At 39.4% G+C, this 25,205-nt stretch overlaps 1 protein-coding gene across 2 annotated transcripts in view; it reads right to left on the bottom strand.

Moving 5' to 3' along the window:
- The window catches only part of CNTN5 (contactin 5), a 680,093-nt gene extending 664,129 nt beyond the window's left edge, over nt 1–15,964 (bottom strand). Inside the window, exons 1-2 of one of the 2 annotated variants that reach the window (XM_052812642.1) lie at nt 15,867–15,964; nt 15,006–15,103 (exon numbers count right to left, since the gene is read on the bottom strand). The gene's annotated coding sequence lies outside the window, so the exon portion shown is untranslated. The other variant, XM_052812644.1, reaches the window with a different exon arrangement.
- Nucleotides 15,965–25,205: the final 9,241 nt, after the last annotated feature.

Raw genomic sequence — 25,205 nt, 5'->3', positions numbered from 1 at the left:
CAATTTTTTATTCCTGTTGATTTCTGAAATGACCATGATGGGAGGGTGAAGGATGTGTTAACTAAACTAGCAGTCACGTTTTAGTGACTGTGTCAGTGGCCAACGTCTGGCACTCTGGTACTGACTGAGGCTTGCATAGCTTTTCATATTCCCAGAAGTCTTTTGAATATTAAGAGCTGATGTTTTGACACATTCTCTTCCTCCTGCAGCTTGGTTCAGACTTGCTGACATTTGCAAAATGGACAAAGTGCCCACAGTTTTCACATGCTCAACATGCACTGTAATTACTACAGGTATTCTGCAGGGCTCTTGTTGACATGCAGATGTTGGCCTTAACTATTCAGAGCCAGTGGCTTATGCACAATGATTAAAAAAATCCCCTAGCACACATCACCAAAACTCATTGCTGCATGCAGGAGGGGTGTGCATGGGTGTGAACATGCGCGTGTGTGTGTAGATAAATCCCTTCCCGGCCCCTGTAGTGATGTAATGGCCCTGTAGCTGATGCTGTGAAGCAGGAAATCCAATTATACTTCACTTAGCATGCATAACTAAAAACGTTATTATTGGTCATAAAATTATCCAGCCCTTTAAAAAATCAAATCTATGAACTATGTGACTGTATTCCTCAGGCTGACTTCACACTGTGTGAGGAAGTGTTCCCTTTAATTTGTTTTAACTTTGCCTGCATCATGCAGGCCTCGTTTCGGTGTGAGAGAAGGTTGAGGCAAGGCAGCTAATTTTGATTATAAAGTGTCTGGGAATTTGAGCTCAGGCAAACTTCTGCCACTCCTGTGACTGTGCAGAGCTTTCGCATACACTATATGGCATTTCCCAAGTCAAAGTGCCTCAACAACAACAACAATATCTGTTTTCCAAATGTGTCCTAAAATGAAATGTCACCACTTTGATGAACAGCTTCTGTAGCAAAACAGCGTGTGTGTGACCAAATGGCAACAGACCACTGTTTACATAAAAAACGAGCATAATAAAATAAAATGACACTGAACAGCAAAATTCCATGTTATTAAAAAAAAAAAATCCCCATTAGAGCCAATCGCAAACCACATTATCTTTTAAAATGTTGACCATATACAGATTCATCATCTTGACAAAGGAGGTAGATGAGAGTTAACAAAGATGATCACTATTTACCGTGCTGTGAATTTCTCTCATAAAACTTCAGTTCAAAGGGCAAAACTCACTCACAGCCCCACAGTGGACAGGCTGCAAACCACAGAGTTTTCAATGGCAAGACATGTGGATTCAGCCCAAAGCTCTTGGCTATCTTTTTTCTCTGGCTGGAGGGATATTTTCTGTCCACTAAAATCAGTTCTTTCCCCCAAAATTCAGCTCCTTGGAAATATAAGCCCTGACATGACTTACTTCAATTTTCTCAGAAATGTCCCCTGAACATTAACATCCATAAATGTATTTCAGGATGCAAGACCTTGAGGATGCCTGCACAAACTAGTTTATTTGTATTTGGAGAGTGGAAAAAAATGTTATATTTGTGAATTTCACCATGCTGCTAGTAAACTAGACAAGCTTAATGGTGCAGTAAAAAACATATTCATCAAAAGTTCAAGTCATATTTTTATACACTGATAGCAAAGGTTATAAATAACACAAACAAAATCCCACTTGAGACTGAGTCCTTGCAAACCAACTGCTCCCTGGCTGGTCAGCCTCCCTTACCGAGTACAGTAAGACATATCTCAGAAATCACAGGCGACAGTCACAGTTCAAAATCTTTCGAATTTTACTCACAATTCTGAAAAAAACATCAGCTTTCCCTGTGCACTCATATATGCATACATTTGAAATTACTGTTTGAGGTACAAATGCATTTGGCTTGGCCATCTTGGGTACTTAAAGATCATTTCTCCCCTGCTCGGTCCACACCTCATGTAGCAGAGACCCTGCAAATTGCCCAAAAGCTGCAAATAGCTATTCCAAAAGATGGGCACCTTATCTGTTACAAAAAGCTGTTACCTTTTTTGCTTAGCCATGAACTTTAAATATCATAGAAGAAATCTGCTTATTCTGAAAGCTCATGGATTTTATTACCTTGGCAACAAAGTGATCTGTTCAAACTGCTTTCTGCTGCAAGTTTTAGAGGTTTCTGTGTCTCAGAGAAAGCCATGAAGGGTGGATGAATAGGTAACTGACCCCTTCCCTTATGCTTGCATCAGTTTCTACAGACGGACCTACTGTGAAAATGAAGTCCCTGATTGGTCAGAACCAGTGGTAGTTAATAGATAAACAGGATTAAAAATAGATTTTTCAGTTTTGTGACAATCACTAATAAAATCCCAGTTGGGAATGGAATTTTATTTTCAATGTATCAAGAGAGTATTCTGAATCGGGAGGAGAAAAACAATGGGAAAGAAACAAAATATTTGAACAAAAAGTAAAATGTTTATTTTTTCACATCTATCTTTGGATTTTCATTAACAAATAAGCATCCAAATGCTGTCATCAATGCTTGTTGTAAATAAAAAAAAAAATCAAATCACTTCATATGGAAGCTCCTGTAAGTCTCCATTTTTCTCAGATGATTCCGGTGTTTTGTTGATTGTTTCCAAAGGAGAAAACAAAATAGTGACAGTGACACATACATCTAATGTTTCAGTGCTGTTGTATTGGTGTGTGTCACTGACAGGTGAAAAGCCTCCCACCCCAGCACGAGGATGCGATGGAGCCAGTTTCGCACGCACCAGGGCCCCTATTTGTGCCCAGACAAAGCCTCCCGTCACTCAAGAACACACTTCCAGGAAAATTCTCCTACTCAAATGGCAAGGGACTTGCAGCACGGTCTTTGAAGTGTTGAAGGCAGCAGGGTCTACTGAAAAATCTGACCGAAGCTTGATCTTTCTCTGGAAAACAACCATACACAAATGGCACAGTGGGGATCCATATTAATCATTGCATAGTGGCTTTTGTACCAAACACAACAGGTTAGCAAATATTTTTGTGGGTTTTCTGTCCACCCTGCAAATTTGGTATGAAATATGAAAATCGGGCAAGGTTCTCTCCTAAGTATGATCATGATTAATAAAGGAGTTGGAGTGGAAAACTGCCCTGAGTTACAGCTCAAGAGCTTCATCGTGGGCTGCAGTAATAAAGCTAATTAATCGAAGTGGGCACAGTGAGAGAACCTCGTGGACTTTTTTTGGAGTGGTGCGCCAGGCAGAAAATAACATTGTTCACCAGCATCACACTGCACTGGTTGCATCTTCATCTAGTCTCCAGAAAAAAAATATAAATGGGAATGTGATTTTCTGAATATTTCATGCTCTTGAAAGTGAACTAAAATTGACTGAATCAAACAGCTTGTTTAAAAATAGTTTACAATGTATTTATCAGATATTCAATATTTTTGTCATTTTGAAAATAAGGAAGAAAAAACCTGAGAGAAAAGAAGTATTCAGGTTTACAAGACATAAACCACAAAAGTGAAGAGATTTTTTTAAGGTCAAGGAGTATGTTTTTTGGATGTTTTGGATAGAAATACAAAATGGTTATAATACCAAAAGTACTGTTCCATGCCATGAAGAAAAGATTAGGTGTAATTAGCATTCCCTTCTTAAAGGTACTTGTCCAAGACTTCACCTAAGATTAACTAAATTGCAGTCGAGGTTGTTTAAGTGTATATTCAGTTTAAGATTGTGTATGAAGTTGTTCAGAACATGCATATATGGTTCCTGAAGTCAAAATTGCAATCACTGCTGGTTTTCAGCATGCTCAACACATAAGCTTTGTCTGCTCTGTGGGCAGGGTCTGGGTTTTCTCTTCCCCAGACCATCAATATTTATGAGAAAAAGCCAGTAAATTTAGAGTGGTATCTTTTAGCTTTTCTTGCCCTGAATATACAAAGGAATGAGAATAAGCCACCACCTGAGATTTAAATGGGTATGAGACACTTGTCTCCTATAGGACCTCACATGGAGATCGGTTAGTCACTGAGCTGCATTAAACTGCTTTCTATCAGCTCCCCCTCCTGTCTGGCTTGTTTTACCATTTCTTTTCTGACAGCTTCTACATTTTCATACCCTCCTTTTTAACATTTGCTTTAGGTCTTCTTCCATCTCCTGCAGTCCTTGCTGGTTGGAAGCGGTTACGGGAACATACCTTTGCTCACAACTCAGCTTTCTTGCCCAGATTGTAGCTGTAACCTGGCACCCTGCAAGAATTGACTCATCACTCAGATCAAAACATTAAATATTTAAAGTGGCACCACACCATTCATAAAGTGAAATGTAAAGTGTTTGTTTACTCTCTACTAATTATTTTAGTCCAAGCAGGCAGATTCAACTGTCTACATTATTAATTAAACCTCTAAAAATGAGCTACCAGCTTCTCAGCTGGTAACAGTGCTAAAGAATAAGCCGTAACTCTCATCAGCCATATTATAACATTAAAATCTTTTTTCTTCAAACTGTGCCAATACAAAGCTAAACAAATCATATCAGTCCATATTTCCAACTGGTTTGGATAGAAGCTTACTAGTCATGAAATCTCAGATGTTAACCATCTTTAGGAGGTATAACTAGTGTTACTAATTTACAGTTGTTTGAGGCTATCTGTGGACTCAGGTAGCAAAGACTCATGGTCTCTATAATAGCATGCTTTAAAACAGATTAGTTTGAAGGTTATCTTAAAGGAAAATGGAAGGTTTCCCCATGGGCCATACAATAGCAATATATAATAATCCACATACAACTTCTAGCAGTGATCTATTTCTTTACAACTATATGTATTTGTTATAGGAACATAATATAAATACTCATCACTGGGCTTTGTGATCAGGATCATTGTACAGTGATTGAAACCACAAAAATTCACATTCATGCTGAAAAGAACTGTGTGAAAACCCCCAAGAGTTGTATGTTTTCATATAAAGTTTGATAGTTTCATTGCACAACCTGAAACAATGCATGATTCCTGAGTGGGGATTTTCAGCGATGACCTGAAACTCTGTTCCATTCTGTCAAAAGTTTCACACAGTGGTCGAGTGCTGATTTGCAGTTTAGGACCAGAAACACTCAAAATTCTCATTTTTCTTAGACACAGGGGGACAGATCCAAAGGGAATGGAAGATACTAGTTATAGCATGCAAAGAGGTGGGGTAGATGTAAGCACACATGTCTGTGAACTGCAACTTTTAAGTGTTGCAGAATATAAAGCCTACCACTCTACTGTGTGTCTCCACAGGACTCTGGAGCCTAATTATAGAGCTGTATGAAAAAGTTCTGCTTGTCAGCAGAACCAGCAGGGGAAAAAAATAATACACATTTTTGCACATTCACAGAAGAATAAAATATTTAGGCAGAAAATCATCATTGCTGCAGATGGACACTTACAGAACAAAAATGGGTAATTTTTGTGCAGCTCTGCTTGTTGCTAGCACAGCCAGAATACATTTGGTAGCAGATTTAAAATCCAGCCTGGAATTCCTCAGTCACTGTCACTGGCAAAATATGCTTCAGAGGGTAGTAGGGGTTGAGAGTTGCAGGTAAATTCAAGGTGGGGGACCCATCCTAAAATGAGCAGGCAGGACTCCACCGAATTTAGTGTTGCTACACTTGCTTACGCCAGCACGGAATTTGGCTCTGGATGGTTTTGAGTCCTTCTGAATAAGTATTAGCCACAAAAGCCTGATCACGATTAAAACAAGGCAAAGTCTGAGGATATGTCCATATTGCGGCAATGAGGAAAGAGAACTAGAAGCAGCATAAGAGGTACACACAAACTGTTATAGAAAACAGCAGTCAGCAGTTGCTAGTGGCCAATGGACTTCAACTGCCTGCTTTCATTATATTTAAGGACACGGTCTTTAAATGCATGCTTTGGGTGAGAAGAAATAGAGCTATAAAAGAGCTACCCTATACCCAGAACATGTCATAAGGATCACTAAGGTATTTTTAGGAGAAATTTAACTTGACAGGCTGGTAGGCACAATACCTCTGATTCCCAATGGTGTTCAGGTGACAGCCTCTACCCAGTATATCAAAAACCCTCAACAACGCAGATCAGTGTTCTCTGTGTGTGTTGTGTGACCCTCCATATCCCCAACAGAGGGATTGTCCATTTGCAGGTGCAGATCTGTGACACAGAGGAGTAATTTATGTGGACTTTCTCCTTCTTCACCCACTTAGTAGTGAGCAGAGAAAGGGGGATTCATCACTGCACGGTCCCCACCGTTTCTCTACTACCCAACCTGTGCTTACAGCCTCTCAGTGGAAAGCATGGCTCTTAAGCTGTAGCGTCCTGTGCTTTCAGCTTTGCATAAGTGTTTTTCTCTTAAGCTTGTTAAATGCAGTGTGAATTTTATGTGAAAGTGCTTTTTTCTTATTTCTTTTTTCTTTCTTTCCCCTCAGCATCGTCTAATTTGGCAGTCTTTGGAGTGCTAGAGAGTCTCTTTAATGTATCTCAAGGCACAAGGACTCTGACTTTACTGCATTAAAAAAATATATTTATTTGCTGCCTTTATACATGGGAATGGGAGTGATGAAGGGTTGTGTTCTCAATACTTCCCTCATCTCCTTCTCCTTTGTCTGACATCGGCAATAAAATTCAAATTACAGAAAAGGCAAATCAAGCATACAAATTAAGAAAACTAATTTCATGCCAGCCAACATGTGGGAAAATCTCAGGTGATGAGGAAATCAAAGGAAAATGGCAATAAAATAGACTGCACTAGAAAAATAAAAATTATAACTAAAGTCACAAAATCCAATCATATTTTTCATACGCTAGTAACTAATAAATTCAAAATAACAATTAGTAGAAAGCAATAAAAATCTCCTGTGACAGGACCTTCTGTCCGTAGTCTGCCAAAATTTCTATTGACTGATCTGTTGGACTGTTTTCTTAAACAAGGAAAAGGGATTTCTTCCTGTGTCTCTGAGGTGTCTTAAAATCTGGCATATGCTATAAAGAAGTAAAATAACTCTATGTCCAGTGTGCTTGATCCTAGAAGTTACTTTTGTTTAGTTTAATCTTTATTTTCAAGTTAATGGATGGAATTTTTCTCAGCCATTTCAAAGAACAAGATTAGGCCCAATAAAAAATAAACCTTTGTATTTGCTTTGCTCTGTTACCTCATTACACCACTATAATAAAACCAGAAACAATAACAAGAAGTCCAAAATCACTGCCTTGCATATAGCTGTTTACGGTCTGTTTCTTCCACTGACAAAATATTCCAGATCTTATTATACCACCTACAGGTAGTTTTTAGAGAAATACTTAGGATCCCCTAAGCTCCTTAGTTACACTCCTGTAGGTTGCAAAAAGAAAGCATGTCCCTTATGGTTTTTGGAGAGGTTTCTGATAACCCACGTTCTTTTGACTTTAAACCAGTCCCCACAAAACAGCCTGCTATCTTTTCTGAAATCATAGATAACGCATGTAACTAGCATGCAGTTGTTGAATAGACAATATTTTTAGTAAATATTAAGAGTTCAACTGACCACACTTTCTTATATGACAGCTTTTATTTGATGCAGAATGTCACATATGAAGACATGTAATCATTTTCTGTTAAAGAAAAATAACCCAAAACTGTGATAGGTTCCTTTTTCTCTCATACCTTATTCTCATTTACAGATCCTATAATCCTATATAATCATGCACACATTGTTTATAAGTTCAACATATTTTTGTCAGCTTTGAAAGAAATCCTTAGCAAATTCCTTTATATTCTTTTACAACTAAAATTGTGCTGTTTCAAAAGAACTATTTTGCAAAGATTAACAGAGAAGGAATCTTGATAGTAACTTATGGATATTTAATAAAAACTTACAGAGATAACAGAAATTTTGAACAAATAACTTCTGGTGGTAAATGACCTTTTAAGGGTATAATCTTTAGTACTCCTGTACGCTTAATGTTTCTTAACTTGCTCAACCTTTATTTATTTTCTGGAAAAGGGCTTTGCTTTTTGCAGGGCTTGATCAATCAGTCTAACTGTCTTGCTTCTACTTTGCAGGAAATATGCAAGAATTTAATCCAAATTCAACTAAATTATGCTACTTTGATGCTGCATATTTTCTCCTGTTGTTGATTAATATGCCCCTTGTGCAAACATCCTCCTCCTACCTGATGCCTTCAGTAATGTCTCAATTCGTTGCTGGTGACATTCAAATTTCCTCCAGAGATGCCTTGTGAAGTCACAAACAGAGGATTATGCCCATCAGTGAATGACTCAGGCACAAAGTGATTGATAAGGCAAATAAATACTTAGATGTTAGCAATCAGTCAGTTGTGATATGCAAGGGGGAAAACACGACTGCAGACATTTCAGCTATATATCATGTCTTCTAAATTATCTCTTTGTGTGCTGATGGTCCTCTTAATAAATTATCCTCCCTTGTTAACTGAGCTGTTCTATGTTTTCAATTATGCGTCTTCTCAAAACCATGTAACAGTCAGTCTTTCTCAGCCTGAAGCTATTTCAATGTCCAACCTGCATCCCTGAAGTCCAGACAGAGGAAATACTACACAACTGGGTTTGAGTTGAGAAGCTGTGCACACACACATCAAAGCGATGTTATGATATCAGAGAAGTCATGGCTTTATTCCCAGATTTCCTGAGCTGAGTTTTATGTAAGCAATAATACATGACACTGCATATGGTACAGTGGAGTAAGAACATTTTGAAAATCTTGCATAGCATGAGGCTGAGAAATCAAGAGCTTGTATCACCTCAGATGTGCAGAAGTCAAAAACCAAACAAAGAATAAGGCCACAGCACAGGAATGAGTAAATTATTTGGTTTCTTTAACTCATGATTTTTGGATTGACAAAAACAAATAGAAAGTTTTAATAATTAGAACTTATCTTCTAATAGAATCTCATGTGAAAGTCCATATACTTGTTTTTAAGAAGATTTGATCTGCATGAGATTTTGGAAAGCTGAAAAATGAATTAATTTAGAAAAGAGGTCTAAAAACTCTTTCTAAAAATTTCAAAAGTAATTGTGGACTGCTGGTACAGTCTTTAGACAAATTTGCAAGACATTTTAGAGCACGTATGTGTGATCATTACATGTCATAGTGGTGCAGACCATATCTTGTTGTGTTTTTTTTTTTTTCTGGTGTGGGAGGTGATCTTTAAGAAATCTGTACATGATCCTGGTAGCACGGCTGTGAAACACAGATGTCTACCCTTAGATGTAAGCTTTTCAAAGGTCACAAATAACAGCAAAAAGGGAAGAGCTCTTGAGTTAAGTTCTTTGATTCAGGGACCATTTCGTGTTTACAGCTCCTAGTACAATGCAGTCTTGATTTATGATTATAGTGCCTAGTTGCTACGATGATGATAATAATGATAAGGTTTATAATGGAGTCAGAGGACCTTGCTAATAAAACAACAAATCTTTTATGGCAATCAGAGTTCTAATCTAGATACTATTTAGTATGGACTTGCAATGTGAATTAGACAGTTGGGCCAACTGCATTTTAAAGTGGCATCTGCATTTTTGTAAATAAATGTAAATAGGTGTACCTACAAGTTATGCCACAATAGAAAAATCAACAATTCATATATGCAACTGGTGAACTGTACATCAAAGTAACTGAAATAGTAGGTACAGAACTATATATCTTCTTTTTTACACTTTTGAAAATGTGTATGTGCAACCTTAGATACAAAGTTCAATATTATTAATTTGGTCCAGAAAGTGGGCTGTATAAGTACAATATTCCAGGCAGTGAATGCTTGTGGAAAAGAAATTAGTAATTAAAGAAAAAACAAACTGAATGGAATTTTAATTTGTCTCTATGTCCAGAACTTCAAGTGTTTGTTTGGAATAGAGCCATGTTTTTGTGTGCAGGCATACTGAAATTCCTATACAGGAACAAGACAGCTCATGAAATTGTCAGTATTCTCTATTCCATCCATTTAACAATCTGTCCATCTTGTCCCCCGTCCAAGCCATCACAAGAATAAATGTAAAGATAAATGAATAATCCTGTTTACATCACAGTAATATGAACATGACAAAGCTGAATTACTCTACCAGACCAACAGTGCTGAATGTCACAAAAGTCTTCCAGCATGTCCAGAATAATTTTTTTGAGTGACTATAATACTTAACTTTTGGAAAATGTGCTCTGTGAGAACCATCTCAGAAGAAGAGGTAAAATATATACTGTGACTTTGTTGACTCATTTTCATGTGGTTTTGTTCATTACACTCCAGGTCTAGGTGGAGACCTGCAAATAACTGAGAGTAGATAGCATACTAAAGTCTGTGGACTAAGCTAATAGGGATAACTGGTCATCTTTCAGAAAAAATAATGCATGTGTACTTAAACAGGTAATAATTAATCACCTTTTCCAAAAGTAAATCTCTGTTAAGCTCCTTGCCAATTACTACTTAGTTTTGAGAGCACATTTTGGGGGAGATTATTGCAACAAACACATTCTGGATATGTCTTTTTATGTCTAAGCAAGAATTACAACCTTTCAAGTTTAGTGCCTGAATGTCTTCTCAAAATAATATTATGAGGAGGTTATGCTGTTAGATTAGCTTCTTCTGATACTATGACCACCAAGTCTTTTTCTTTTACCTGTCCATCTGTGTAGCTACTACTCTTGGTTGAATGCATTGCTGTAGCAGGTTGGTTACAACCTATAGCAGGAACGTTACAGCCACAGGGCAATGTCCCTCACATACTTAATGAAGACTATAAAACTGATAAAAATAAAATGGGCTTCATGAATTCTTGCAAAGTGATGCTACTTGGTAAGGGAAGACACCCAAAAGACTGAGCTGATACTATGTCTGCATTAATTACAAAGCCGTACATTTAGTTTTGATCAAAATGATTTGCAGGCTAGGAGTCCCACTGGATACATAGTAAATCTTAAACTTCCGGCTACTAAAACCTGAGCATTTCTCACTCATAAAGAGGCTGAAGCCACACTCCCTGTATGTTGAATGGAAAGTTGTCATCCTTTACCCCTCTCCGTAACTGCGATGAACTAACTTCGATGTTTGTCTGCTTTTAGTTCCAGCAGCAGAAGGTTCTCCAAAGATATCATCATGTTTTAACACCATTTACAATAAAACCTTTATGAGAATACTGAAAAAGGAAACTCCCCAAAGAGTTTCTGATAGACGGAAAGAGTTTGATGCATTTTCTATTTCTAGGTATGGAAATGGAGAAGAGTTATCAATTTTTCCCGAGACTGACATGTAAGTTTGGTACTGAAGGAGATGTAAAGGAGTGAACTGTGGTGTTGGTAACTACTACATGACAGCATGAATGACTTTATCATTCCAACATAACCTCATGGCTCTGTAAGCTTAGGAGCTAGTCTGAGCGGATGACTACACAGAGTAAGTATGGGTATGTGTGATCAAGAACATCTGCTGTAGCAAGGATGGTAATTCTTATGTTTTATTATATTTACAGCATACAGGATCTGACATCATAATGCCTTGTTATACATCCACTTGCAACACCTAAAACTTGATTTGTGGCCTTTATGAAGTACAGTGAGAAATCATCCTGAACTCCCTTTTAGAAAGCAGCATATAAACAAAGATCACATTTTCTTACGTTTCATACATTTTGGGATATTTTCATAAATCAGCCAAGAAATTAATTATAAAAACAAACACATTACATTTCTTTCCACTAACCAGCAAATGTTATTGTTGCTTCCATTCTGGCTTGCAAAGACACAGAATCATTACTCTCACATATAGTATATGTGTGTGTATAAACACAGATATACATACATATACACACATTATGAAGCTTTGAAATCTTAAATTTAAGTAAAATCAGAATATTTATCTTACCAAGTATTAACAATTTTGTAATTTTTTAGAAGGCATTGGCCTGTAATATAGCATTATTGATCAGAATTGCTCAGAAGATAAAACTCTGTAGGGACTCCATCACTTCCAGAGTATTTTTCCCTTGTAAAGTTCTAAGAAGTTGATAATACAGGGTGTAACAGACCCTGAAAAAAAGCATCAGAGAAGCTATGCACAGAAGGAAGAAAATAAATTCTGTGAAACACCTACCAATATAATATTAGCAAGCAAATGTCTGTTTGACATTGATTCTCAGGAATTAAGAATGCAGTATAAACTGTGGTGGATTTCAGTTTAGTATTTTAGAGTACGAGAAATTGTTCAAATGATTGAGGTGGTTCTGAAACTGAGGGAAAGTGCAACACAGAAGCGGTTAGCAGGAGCATATGGAGGAAGCAGACCAACAGTGGCAAATTATGCAGTGAATTCAGAGGAACTAAGATCTGTGTTGCAGGCTACATGCAGAAAGACAAAATCATTCAGAAGAACCACTTTTTCAATGCCACTGAACCAATCACCTCAGATGGCTCAATGCCAGCCCCTTGGCGTGTATATTCTTAACATATAGTTTCCGATGCCTTTAGTTAAGACTTGCATTAATTACTTAAAATAAATATTCCTATCATTAACCTAATCAGAAAACTTTCAGTGTGCTGAATCTGTTCAGTGGAACAGATTTTTCTGTACTGCTAGCAAATCAGATTTATTTTGTTTGAACATGCCAGCTTTATAACAAGCAAGAAAGAAAACTGGATCTCAGAATGTCACTTAAAGCATCATACTTCTAACCTCCTCCTTTCATCCAGAGCTCTTTACCTTTACTGACACCCTCTGGTCCCTATCTCTAAGTCAGGTTTGAATTCATTCCAGCACTCCTTCAAAAATTTACTTTCCAAATCAATATTTTGTGGAGCACAGAACTGGACATTTTCTGAAACCCTCATAAATCATATCACTGATTCCCCAATAGTTTACCATGTCAGCAACTTATTCAGGGGACTCAAGCAAATTTGCCAGTCATGACCTTCCTGTATAGAATCTGTGCTGACAGTCCTCTAAGTTATGCATTTCTTAAAGTTGCACTTTATTATTTCCTAACAGCAGAGGTTTTAATCATACCTTTTATCTTAGCTGCTAGGATATTTTTCCTCAAGATCCGTTGTCAAAGCTGTTTTCTTCCACATTCTCTGTTACAGTTCAGCCAGCCAGATTTTTTGTATTTTCTGTTTTCATTCTTAGTACATCTGCCCCTGTTATAAAATGAAATTAAGATCCCTTCCCCTGACATTTTAACCTAAAATTCAACATATGACCTTCAGCTTCATATTGACCAACAAAACTAAAGTCTACACTCTTAGTCACCAGACCTTCCGTAGCTCTCTTCACACTTTTATGTCACACTCTGCTAGTTCTGACTTTTTGCATGGGCGTTTGCTGTGTAAGTGTATGAAACAGGAGAACTGCATGCTGAATAGTTCACTTTTAAAACTATTTAGCTGTTACCACCTTCAAGAATGCTTAACACTTCATCCTCCTTCCTTTATATATTTGTTGTCTTCAAGACTTTGTCTTCTTAACCACATCTCAGTCATTCACATGGTTAAAAGCATATTGCCACAGAGGGCCACTGTACATGAAATATCCCTCAGTTACTATAGTTCACATCACAGTTTTCTGTCTTTCTTTTAGTATACCTCACACTAGTAAACAAGCGTCTTCCCTCCCAACAAGATAGATATTGAAAGGGGTTTAGGTTTTGGGGTTTGTTTTTTTTTTTTACTTCAAACTTTGCAGATAAATGCTATAGTAATTAAAGGCAATTTATGAAAATGTATTTTTACAAATTCTAATAGGTATTTTGATAGCACTTTAAAGTAATGGCCCAATTATTGCTAATTCTTTTGATATCCACTGTAATAATATTAATCATGATGAACTGATCTTGCATTAATATTGATTGCCATAAAGTACTTCTGAAGGAGTTCTACTATACTCAGCAAGAATTAATTGCACTTTTATTAATTGGAAAATGTCATCCAAATTTTAATTATCAGGAATCTCCCTTAGCTTTTGGCTAACAGTGAGCATGTAATTTATTTGTAGTTTCAAACTTCAGGTTCTCATCCAAAGCTCACTGAAGACTAGGGGAATGCTGCAACTCCTTAGAAAAATTTGGCATCAGGTCCTTCATTAAAAAACATGACTGAAAATGTGTCATTCAAGGAAAGTATTACTTTATAAATTAAAAAAATGAACAAACTTTGCAAAAACTTTAGGTTAAATTTCTGAAATATTCCAACATATAGAAAACTTTAGTCCTAAGTAGTCACATTACACTATCTTGTGTAACTTCTGTTTTATTAAGTTTCTGTGCTCAACAGGAATGAAACTAAACATCTGAAGAAGTACAGGTACAGTAATGGATGCCGATTTTTCTTCCGAGATAAAAATCTTAAAAACACAGTTTCATGCTCTGTGTTACAGAAATAACTCTCAGTTCATCTTCTAGCCAGCTCATAGACATTCCACACAGTCTTATCCAGTCTTCACATCAGAGAGGAAAAATCAGTGCATCTTTATGTAATTCCATCTCCTCTGCCTGTCAGCAAAGGAGAACAGTCCAGGCACCGTACTTTTTTAATTCAGGAGATAATTGTTTATCCCAAAGCCGAGTACCATTCTGAACTTCATAACACAACTTTTAGTGCATCACTATAAACTCAATACGCTAAGTTATTTTCTGTTTCACCCTCAAGCATTAGCACGGTAGCAATCCCAAACATAAAAAAATTAGCACATTAAGATAGGCATTCTTTCTCTGGAATATGTATTTGTTCTAAAAGCCTCACATCTCTCTTCACAACTCATTCACTGCGGTAGTTTGCTAGCTAGTTAAATGACAGGAAGCATATAGTAGATCACAGTAATTTCTGCTTCAACTTTTCTGCTCAATTATGACAACAATTTCAACGTAAGATTCCAAACAAAAAGCAAAACACATAAACCTGCAGTAGGAGCCCAAAAATGGGATCTCTCACCATTGCTGGCTTCACAGCAGACTGCTCACAGAGATGCCGCGATGGATATTACAAGAAATAATCTGCACACACTCCAAAGTCTGACCGGGGAAATCAGTGCCTGGCTGGGGGAACGGCAAAGACACTTACCGCTGCTGTGGCACCGTCTCTCTCTCGCCCTGACTCTCAGTCTCTCTCTCCCATCCTCCTGACAGCCTCAAATATAGCAGTCCCTTATGGTGCTGAGCCTGTGGGGAGCAGAGGATTGCAGAGTTGGGGTTTTTTTCCCTTTTTTTTTTTCTTTTTTTTTTTTTTTTTTTAAACCATCCAGAGGTAGTTCTCCAGACCCGACCGCCTCTCCTCCTCGCCTCTCTCACGGATGAAGAGACCCAGGTGAAGGCATCCGCGCCGGCAGCTCCCGCGAGCCCCTCCCGGCCCCGCCGTGCCCCCTCCCCGGCGGGGGGACCGAGGCACCTCCCCCGGCTGCTCCCGGGGGGGCGGCGGAGGCTCTGCCCGCCCCTGGCTGGACGTGTGTGTACGTATATACGATGGGGATGTGTGTTTATGTGCGTGCCAGCTCACACCGCCGCCCGCGGCTCGCCCCTACCCCTAAGTGCACAAGGGCCCCCCCACCCCGTCCTTTCCTCCTCCTCCTCCGCCTGCTCCTCGCCGCCTTCCTCCCGGATTTGCTCCTCTTCTCCACTCCTCTGCCCCGGAGCGTGAAGGCGAGGGGCGAGTTGGCGAGCGCTCTCCCCTCACCTGCTACTCCTCTCTAACCCAAGCCACCGGCTTTTCCTAGAAACCGCTTTCTGCCCCCATCCTCTCCTTCCCACCCCCTTCCCCACCCTCCCTCCAGGTAGATTCCCCCCCCCCCCCCAAGTGTATTTTATTCCCCTCCAGCGGTGATGACCCTCCCCATCCCCGCGCCCTGCAGCCGGGGCCAGGCGCCGGGAGCCGCGGCTGCCGCCTGCACCGCACCGCACCGCACCCGCGCGATCCCCGGCTTTATACCACGGCTGCTGGCAGTGGGAAAGCAGCAGGGCCAGCAAGCCCGGCGGCTGTAACGCCGCGGCTCCGGCAGCCCCTTCTTCCCCCCCCCTCCCTTCCCCACCACCCATCCGCCGTTAACTGCGGGCCGCTTCAACAGATCGCAGCGCCCCGCCTCGCCCCACCCGCGGCGGTGCGCTCCGCTCCGCCCCGCCCCGCCCCGCCCTGCTGCGCCCTCCTTCCCCGCGCCCTCCCCCATCCGCGCAGCCGCGCCCCTCCGCAGCACCGCCCCCGCGGGCGCTGCGCGCCTGGCCCCGCGCGGGGAGCGCGGGCGCGGAGCCCCGCGGCAGGGCTGGCGGCGCTGCTCCTTCGGGTTCTGCTTTCGCGTCTTCCGCGGCCGCTTCGGACGCGTCCGTGCTTGTAGGGCGCGCTCCCGCTCTGGGCCTTCGGTGGCTTCTCTGAGGATTTAGGCTGATTTTCCTTCTGCTTTTCCTTCTGCTTTTTTTCTTTTTTCTTTTTCTTTTTAATTTTCTTTTTTTCTTTTTCTTTTCCTTTTCCTTTTTTCCTTTCTTTTTTCTTTTCTTTCCCTTTTTTCTTTCCCTTTTTTCTTTCCCTTTTTTCTTTCCCTTTTTTCTTTCCCTTTTTTCTTTCCCTTTTTTCTTTCCCTTTTTTCTTTCCCTTTTTTCTTTCCCTTTTTTCTTTCCCTTTTTTCTTTCCCTTTTTTCTTTCCCTTTTCCTTTTTTGCTCCTTCTTTTTCCTTTTCTCATTCTTTTCCTCCTTTTCTTTTCCTGTGGCAACAACTTTCTGCTTTAGCATTTAATGCTTCTCTCCCCTTCTATAGTTTTCTTTACTTGCTCCCCCCCAAGTAATTAGGTATCTTTTTTTAACTTATGAATTAACTGAGTAACTGTTGTCTAGTTCCTGTTCTCTGAGATTTTTCTCTGCTTCAGTGATTCCATTTCAATGGTTTATGCTTTCTGAAGCTATGTGGTGTACAAATATATGTGTGTGTGCATTTTTGTCTACTAATTTGTCTTTCTATTTGTATTTATTTATTTTTCCTGTCCCAGGTATTTTCTGATTAATTTTTAGAAATTGTCCTTTATTTATTTTAGATTCATGAAGAAGAAGAATTGTTTAATTTTGGAATTTGCTGGCATTTCTTACACAGCACTAGTTTTAAGCCTTGGCAATACTAATATGAGTTTTTTCTCTGTGTCTTTTGCTTGTCTTTTATATTGAAGCCTCTAGCAACCTAAGTTATCAGTGGTGAGTGACACAGCTTTATACACTTTGTGGTCTTGTATACTATACGCAAGTCTGCCAGAGGATTTACAGCTCAACATCACGTTGAATGAATTCTGTCCACTAATATCAGTGAGGATGAGCTGAAAAAAACCCCCTCACTTTCAATTCCTTTTTTCATTATTCTAAGATTGTAAATTTCTGTTCCTTCATCACCATCTACCACTGCCTTAACTATCATAGTGAAAGAGTGAGAATGAACCCATCATTAGAAACGCACTTTGTCTGCATACACTATCCCACACAAACACAGAAGAAAATTGTCCCCACGTCTGTGGATGGGTGTCTAGGCGTATTTCTGTTGGGCAAGTAGCGTTGCAACTTCACATATCTGAGCTTCTCTTGATTAACTCAATTCGCGGAAAATTATCATCTGGTCATTATTTCCAGTGTTACTAGGTTACAAGGCAGCATTTAATCAGAAGCCAGGAATAGTGACTGCATTAATTCTGATCTTATGAATAACTTATGAGGCTCCATTTCTCAATATTTCCAAAGTGAACGTTAAAGCCAGAAGCATTTTTGCTAATAAATGTATTTTTTTGCATACTGTAGTTATTTATGACAATAGTGAGGAATTACTTGCAAAGAGGTGACTTTCATTGCTTACTTATTTTTACAAGTAGACGTGGAATTAAAAGAAATGCAGAAATCTTTTTTAAGTCATAAAGACTGGACTTTATGGCCTGTATCTTCCCTTGTGAATTTATAGATCAGGGTTATTTTTAAAGACTACTGTAAGGCACACATGCCATACCCATTGGGCTACAATATTTTTGCTTTTAGGTCACTTTTACTTAGAGTTCTTGTCAAGGTACACATTTATTTTGAATGGCAACTTTTAATGTTTGCTTCCTTCTTTTTAACTTCACATCACGAATATTTCTACAAGGACTTATTTTTACCTTTTCCTTTAATATAGTTAGGAATGGACTGTATATGTATGAGTACCAGTTTTATCTTTCTTTGAAAGCAAAGTGGCACACAGCTTTTAAACAGGTTAAAATTTCATTTGATTGTGTGTATCCTTTGCAAGGTCAGTTCTGGTTTTACTCCATCACTGTAAGATCATGAGCTGGCTTATGGCATATATATTCAATGTTTAATGCATAGACAGTGAATTATATTCACCCCTTTGTTACAGTATTATTGTTGCTATAGACCTTAAGTCAATCTAGCTGCATTTTGCGTATCTGATCTAGTTGTCTAACCATCTCTGTATAAATGCCTTAATCTCTCTATCTAAGCATCCCCAGTGGGCAAGCAAACAGATGCAGCACATCTGCAGAGTCTGAGTTGTTTCTGAGCTCTTCTCTTATTTGTTTTGTACATCTTTCCTTTTCATTCAGTCTCTCTTCTTCTTTTAAGCAGAGCGTAAGGTATACTTTGCCACATGGAGAGCTCTCTGAGCAATACTGTTATTATTGGGATATTTCACTGTTCTTTCTTAACCAATTGCAGAATATAAGTAAAAGATAGGGAGTGATTTTTGAAGAAAATAATTGGCTGCACAAATTTCTCCCCCACATCTGCGTCTGCAACAGCACTGGGGGTGTAGCTTTACAGTAGCATGAGAGCTTCTCTCTGTCTTCCCCTCCCCATTTATAATGAGAAGTTCCTTCAGGTACCTGGAGGACAGTATTTGACAAATACTAGTTTTTGAAAGGTATGCATTGGCCCTGTTCTAGTACATAACTATATCATTTTAGTGGCAACCACTATATTTTGGCCTCCCCTAGAACATCTGGATAGATTCATTCAGCTCCTCATGGCTGCATAATTAGAGTTATAAGAAAATTTTGTAGGGGGATAAGCAGAATTGTGTGTAAATGTGACACATAATTCTTCAAGCCTTCGGCAAACAGCAGAAGATTCAGGGCCTACCATGCAAGCTTTCAGTTATAGCAGATAATTAACAAACTGGAGATGTTAGCAATGGGAAGAAGTTGCTGCATAAAATAAACTATAAAGACCAACCTCTGGGGACTTGAGCCTCCTAAATTTTCAGAAGTGCAGACAGATGACAGCTGGTCCAACATAAAGACTAGGAGAAAGTTAACCTATTTGAAAAAGTTTTGAAGCAGCAGAATGAAGCATGTGCCGTATCACAGCTTTATACCATGCTACAATGGTCTTTGATTCTGCAAAAGAAACTTGTAAACTGAATGTATTCTTCCATTGACCTATGGGCTAAGTAAGAAAGAATGACAGAGCTGTGCTGCAGGTGGTCAAGCACCTCAAGGATGGTGAGGCCATTTTGTTCCTTGGTGGACAACCCCGGTGTAAACTTCCACTGCTGCCTGGTTGAAGAGAAAATAGGCTGGGTACTACATATTTTGATATATCCAGGTATAGGCAGTATGTTACTACCAAAACAACAGCCATCAATGAGCAAACTAGCAATGCTGTGGTATTCAGTTATTAACAGAAGGGGACAGGCTGGGAGTTCTCTCGTCTCTGCAGAAGCCACAGCCACTGGGAGAGCCATAGGGAAGCGACAGATGTCAATATCTTAGCCTTATACCAAGCCCATTTATACACTGATTCTCTGCTGAGTGTTACTGGCTTTGTGAGGAACTGCTTCAAAGGAAACTAGAGGAATAGGTTCTTAAGAATCAGTCTCCTGGCTACTGATGGAAGCAGGATAAATTGACCATAAGAGAGGGTTCCTCTTACTTTTCTGCACGTGCCTTGTGCAAGTGCAATATAGTTTTGTAGTTAAAGAGGCAGAATAAAGATCAGAAGGGATTTGCAGATTCATATTCTCTCCTGGCTTTCCTAACCTCGTGAGGGAAATACCTGGAACATCTGTTATGAGATACAATGCATTGCTTCTAATGCTGTGATACAACTGTACTAGTTAGTATGCTGGGAAAGGCAAAACCATAATTTTCCTCATTCCTTGCAGCTTGATCTTCACCATATGCACAGGAAGGATCTAGTGTCCCCTGGAGACTGTTTTTACCTTCTGCAAACATGGAGCAAAGCTTCTAGTGCACATGGGAGCAAAATGCACAAAGGGGTAAAGAATGGAGAAAGAACAGATCTGTTCACCACTGCAGCCATCCCATGGTAACATGAGCTGTTCAGGTAGTGAACTGGTTAGGGGATGTGGTGAGTCATAATCCTCAAAGTAGAAAGAAACAAAAAGGGAAATGAGAGGTTCTCTGAGCACCACAGAATTTTAGAAGAACAATCCATGAATGTTCCAGCAGCAAACAAAACTGGTTAGTAACAGATAAATCCCAGTATCTTCCTAACCCACATCTCAAAAGAGCCAAGAGCATGAAGGATGAAAAGACTGCCCTCCATTCAATTACACAATGGTCAGAGTCCAAGGTTTCCGAATGCAGACGGGGGTAGATACTAAATTTAGGTTCCTAACTTATATTTCAATACCTAAATATAAGTGGCCTGATTTTTTCAAAGATGTTGAATAATTCCAGATTCCTCTGATTTTTGTTGGTACTTAAGAAAAAAACAGACTCTTTTGTTGAAGTATCTAACAATGGTACACAGAATTCTGCCCTTATAGACTAGGGCATTACAGTCTACTTTGTAAAATATTTGAAGACACCTTTGTGCCTCCCAAAGATGGAGGATGCTGCAAAAGAAAATAATTTCCCTGTGTCTTCCTGTTAATGAAGCAAATGAAGAGCAGAATTCCCATGGCCCTAAGTATGCAGTAACACGTGCTCCCTGCCCCCTAAATTCAACAGAAATACACTAAAAGAGGAGGCTTGATGTGGGAATCATCCTTGCCACTAAAAACCTTCTTAGGAGTATAGTACACCTGTAACTACACTAGCGGAGAATTAATCTTTTCATTACTTTTAAATAATGAGCCTTCAGTCCTAGGTGATTTTCCTGTTGAGGAAAATAACAAAAATCTGGAACTTATGACATAAGCAATTTATTCAACCCACAGTATATGCCATTATCTTTTCTTCCAGAAGATTTGTTGCTCTGTGAATGAAGTATTAGGAAGACAAAGTTCCTGTAGTTTTTGGACCCTCATTGCCTTCTGAAATAGTCACTTGAGCATTTCAGGGTCACACAAAGAAAAAGGGGAATTCTGGAATATAGCACAATGTACAAGACAATGCAATAACTTATGTAATGCATAAGTAAAGCTGGATAAAGTTATCCCCAAGAAACCTAAGTGACACTATTAGAAAGTCCTTATTTGGTGAAGTGTGTATAACTGAATTTGTGAACTCTCATTTGAAAACAAAAAAGCAAGCAAACCAAACAACCCCTTTTCCAAATGCCATTATGAAAACAGAAAAAGGGACAAAGGAAGGAGGAAGGAAGACTTTATCTATAAATCACTTCCCTGAGTCTGAGAAGATTTCAGATTATTCTGTTACTCTCAGAGTCTCTCAGAAGAGTTGACAATTCTACTTGGTTGAGTTCCCTACCATCATGTTACCCAATGGAAGAAAGCATTTGACTGAGAATGTCTGAAACTGAGGGAGTTTGTAGTAGCTGCAATTAAAATAGCACAAATCAACATTCCCTAGTTTACCTACCTGCCTGCCCAAGGGGATCAGATTCAACACTTGACTTTCCCTTTGATTTTTATCCTTCATATGAGTTTCTTAGGAATGGAAAATTTGGAACACCTTATGTGAAAATAATACAAAAGAAAGCTAGAATGAGGTTATTTCTTCAAGTACAACATAAACAGCCTGCTTGACTCCAGTATTAACATGCTGAGTACCTGATAAATCTAGGTTTGTAAAGATGGCATTAATTTAATAAAATAAATTGATTTAATCTAATAATAAATATTATTGATGGCGACTTGGCAGGTGAAAGCACAAATGAAGATGACTTTGAAACCTTTAAATGTTTTCTGAAGAAAGACCAATTATCTGATGATCTTTCATCTTAAGAACCAAAAAATAAATAAATTGAACAGAGGTTATAACGTATTATTCATAAAACATATACATAGATTTCAGTGTAACCCACAGAACATTAATTATAGCACTTATTTCACAGCTGTTCTATGAAAGCTCAAATAAAATGTGTCTACAATTAAAACTGAATATATACTGACTTCATTAACTTAACAGCTGCACCAATAACCAATACCAAGGAACATACCCTACTTTGTTAATGTCTTGATACCATCTGCAACAATCAAAACTATTGGGTTTTAAAGTGGATGATGTCTTACTAGTATTGTGATCACAGCTACCACAATATGCTTACACATGCTACTAAAGTGAATTGATCTATTTCAAGGGAACTTCAAGGGTTATGTGCTGCAAGACAATTTCCTAAACACAAGTCTGTTTGCCGAAAAGTCAGAAACAGAAATTCCTGGTGGCTTCTTTCCAATTCTCACGTGCTCAAACATGAATTTCTCATGTGTCCAAACAAAAATCCAACTTTGGAGTAAAAATGGGGAGGAGACTGAAGTAGCATAGGAAACTTTTATGCTAACAGTTACTTTTTGATGTTTTGACAATGCAACTCTGTCATTTTAACCCATATTTCAAAGTGTAACTTCCAGCTTTAAAAAGAACCTCAGCCCTCAAAAACTCAGAAATCCCACCATACAGAATCATAAAGAGATTCAAGCAAATGATTAGATTTGTAAATCTGCTTCACAAACTTTCCTAACACAAAAGCAGTAACAGATAACAAGAGGCATAAAATTGTACCCCAGCAAGGCATGACTCCATTAAATTTATACAGCAGTGTGTCTTCAGTGGGGGGTTCTCCTCCAGTCCCTGGTTTAGGGTGTGAACTTAATCCCTTCTATCTGCTCTTCTGAGTTTTGACTAGCAGTGTCCTAAGTATTGCAATCTGTCTGTCACTGCAAATGTTTAAGTTATATCCTTACAAAGTTTGATCCTCTCTGTCTCTATAATTCTTCCAAATTTCCACTACAAGTCCTACTTTTCCATTATAACCTTTCCTGCCTTGTTTTCTCATTTCTATTCTTCCACACTCTTCATAGAATCATAGAATCATTTCAGTTGGAAAAGACCTTCAAGATCATCGAGTCCAACCATTAACCATGCCCCCTAAACCATGCCCTGGAGTACCCTGTCCACTCGCTTTTTGAATACCTCCAGGGATGGTGACTCAACCACTTCCCTGGGCAGCCCATTCCAATGTTTGACAACCCTCTCAGTAAAAAAATTTTTCCTAATATCTAACCTAAATCTCCCTTGCCTCAACTTGAGGCCATTTCCTCTTGTCCTATCTCCAGACACCTGACAGAAGAGACCAACACCCACCTCACTACAACCCCCTTTCAGGTAGTTGTAGAGAGCGATAAGGTCTCCCCTCAGCCTCCTCTTCTCTAGACTGAACAGCCCCAGATCCCTCAGCCGCTCCTCATAAGACTTGTGCTCCAGGCCCCTCACCAACTTGGTTGCTCTCCTCTGAACACGCTCCAGCAGCTCAATGTCTTTCCTGTAGTGAGGGGCCCAAAACTGAACACAGTACTCGAGGTGCGGCCTCACCAGTGCCGAGTACAGGGGAACTACCACCTCCCTGTTCCTGCTGGCCACACTGTTCCTGATACAGGCCAGGATGCGATTGGCCTTCTTGGCCACCTGGGCACACTGCTGCTCATATTCAGCCGGCTGTCAACCAGCACCCCCAGGTCTTTTTCTGCCGGGCAGCTTTCCAGCCACTCTTCCCCAAGCCTGTAGCGCTGCATGGGGTTGCCATGACCGAAGTGCAGGACCCGGCACTTGGCGTTGTTAAACTTCATACGATTGGCCTCAGCCCATCGATCCAGCCTGTCCAGATCTCTCTGTAGAGCCTCCCTACCCTCAAGCAGATCGACCCTGCCTCCCAACTTGGTGTCGTCTGCAAACTTGCTGAGGGTGCACTCAATCCCCTCATCCAAATCATCAATAAAGATATTAAACAGAACAGGGCCCAACACCGAGCCCTGGGGAACACCACTTGTGACCCGCCACCAACTGGATTTCACCCCATTCACCACGACCCTCTGGGCTCGGCCATCCAGCCAGTTTTTCACCCAGTGAATAGTGCACTTATCCAGGCCACGAGATGCCAGCTTCTCAAGGAGTATGCCATGAGAGACAGTGTCAAAGGCCTTGCTGAAGTCTAGTCTTGTCCCAACTTGTCCCAGTTCTCTCTTGCCATCTGTTTTTTGTCCTTGCCTCAGATGTTGTGATGCTTTTTTCATATTTCCTACATTTCCGTGTTGCTTGAGCACCAACAAAGAAATACCTTAAAGCTCTAGGAAAATAATCTATTAGTTCACAGGTTCACATCCCATGGCCCACATTAACTGGCACTGAAATTCAGGAAGAGTCTTCCCTGGTCTTTGTAATTGTGGTCTGGACTGTACTCAGCCACTCTCCATGGGTGGAACTTGCTCAGACAAGTCAAAGGTCTGAGTTGGAAGGCAGAAACTGTGTGGCATGTATCTGTCAAACCTTTAGGACTTTCCAAGTTACTGTGTAGGGATATTTTTGGGGGGGGTTCCAGCATGGAAAAATGCAGTTTTATCACTGGGATGGTATCAGACACACCACTGGCTTAAAAACAAATTCTGCTAAAAGGCCAAGCTCTTGTTGTAAAGTGTTAAAGTAACTGCTGAATTTGTTATGCTTTAACATCAGTGAAAGAATATTTTTCCATTAGCTTTTGTTCAGAAATGGCTGAATAATTTTTGCAGAAACATTTGTAAAAAAAATAAAATAAATCATCTGTCTGACAGACACCCAGTGGGGAAAATTTCAATCCAAATGTAACATTTTGGCAAAGTTAAAAGGACCTTCAATCAGAATCTTCTAATAAGAAGTATTAAGCAAGAATAACTCCAAAGACACTAGCAGCTCCATCTATAATAAAATCTTTTTGTATTAAATTATCAGCTATGTTATTAGTAATGAAAGTGAATATTAAACACCTGTTTGCTTTCCTTTGAAAGTGTTAACATAAAGGATGTACGGGCTTTTAAAAGCTTGTCTTATGTTAGTCCTCTTTGTAAAAGATGTGACAGGCTGGATAACGGTTTAATTTTTTCATGCACAGCTGTATATGTTCCTTTAACCA

This window comes from Harpia harpyja, chromosome 17 (genome assembly GCF_026419915.1).
Source record: "Harpia harpyja isolate bHarHar1 chromosome 17, bHarHar1 primary haplotype, whole genome shotgun sequence".
In the NCBI taxonomy this organism is placed as follows: domain Eukaryota; kingdom Metazoa; phylum Chordata; class Aves; order Accipitriformes; family Accipitridae; genus Harpia; species Harpia harpyja.
The sequence above is the reverse complement of the archived record's forward strand: the minus strand, read 5'-3'. Positions and strand labels throughout refer to the sequence as shown.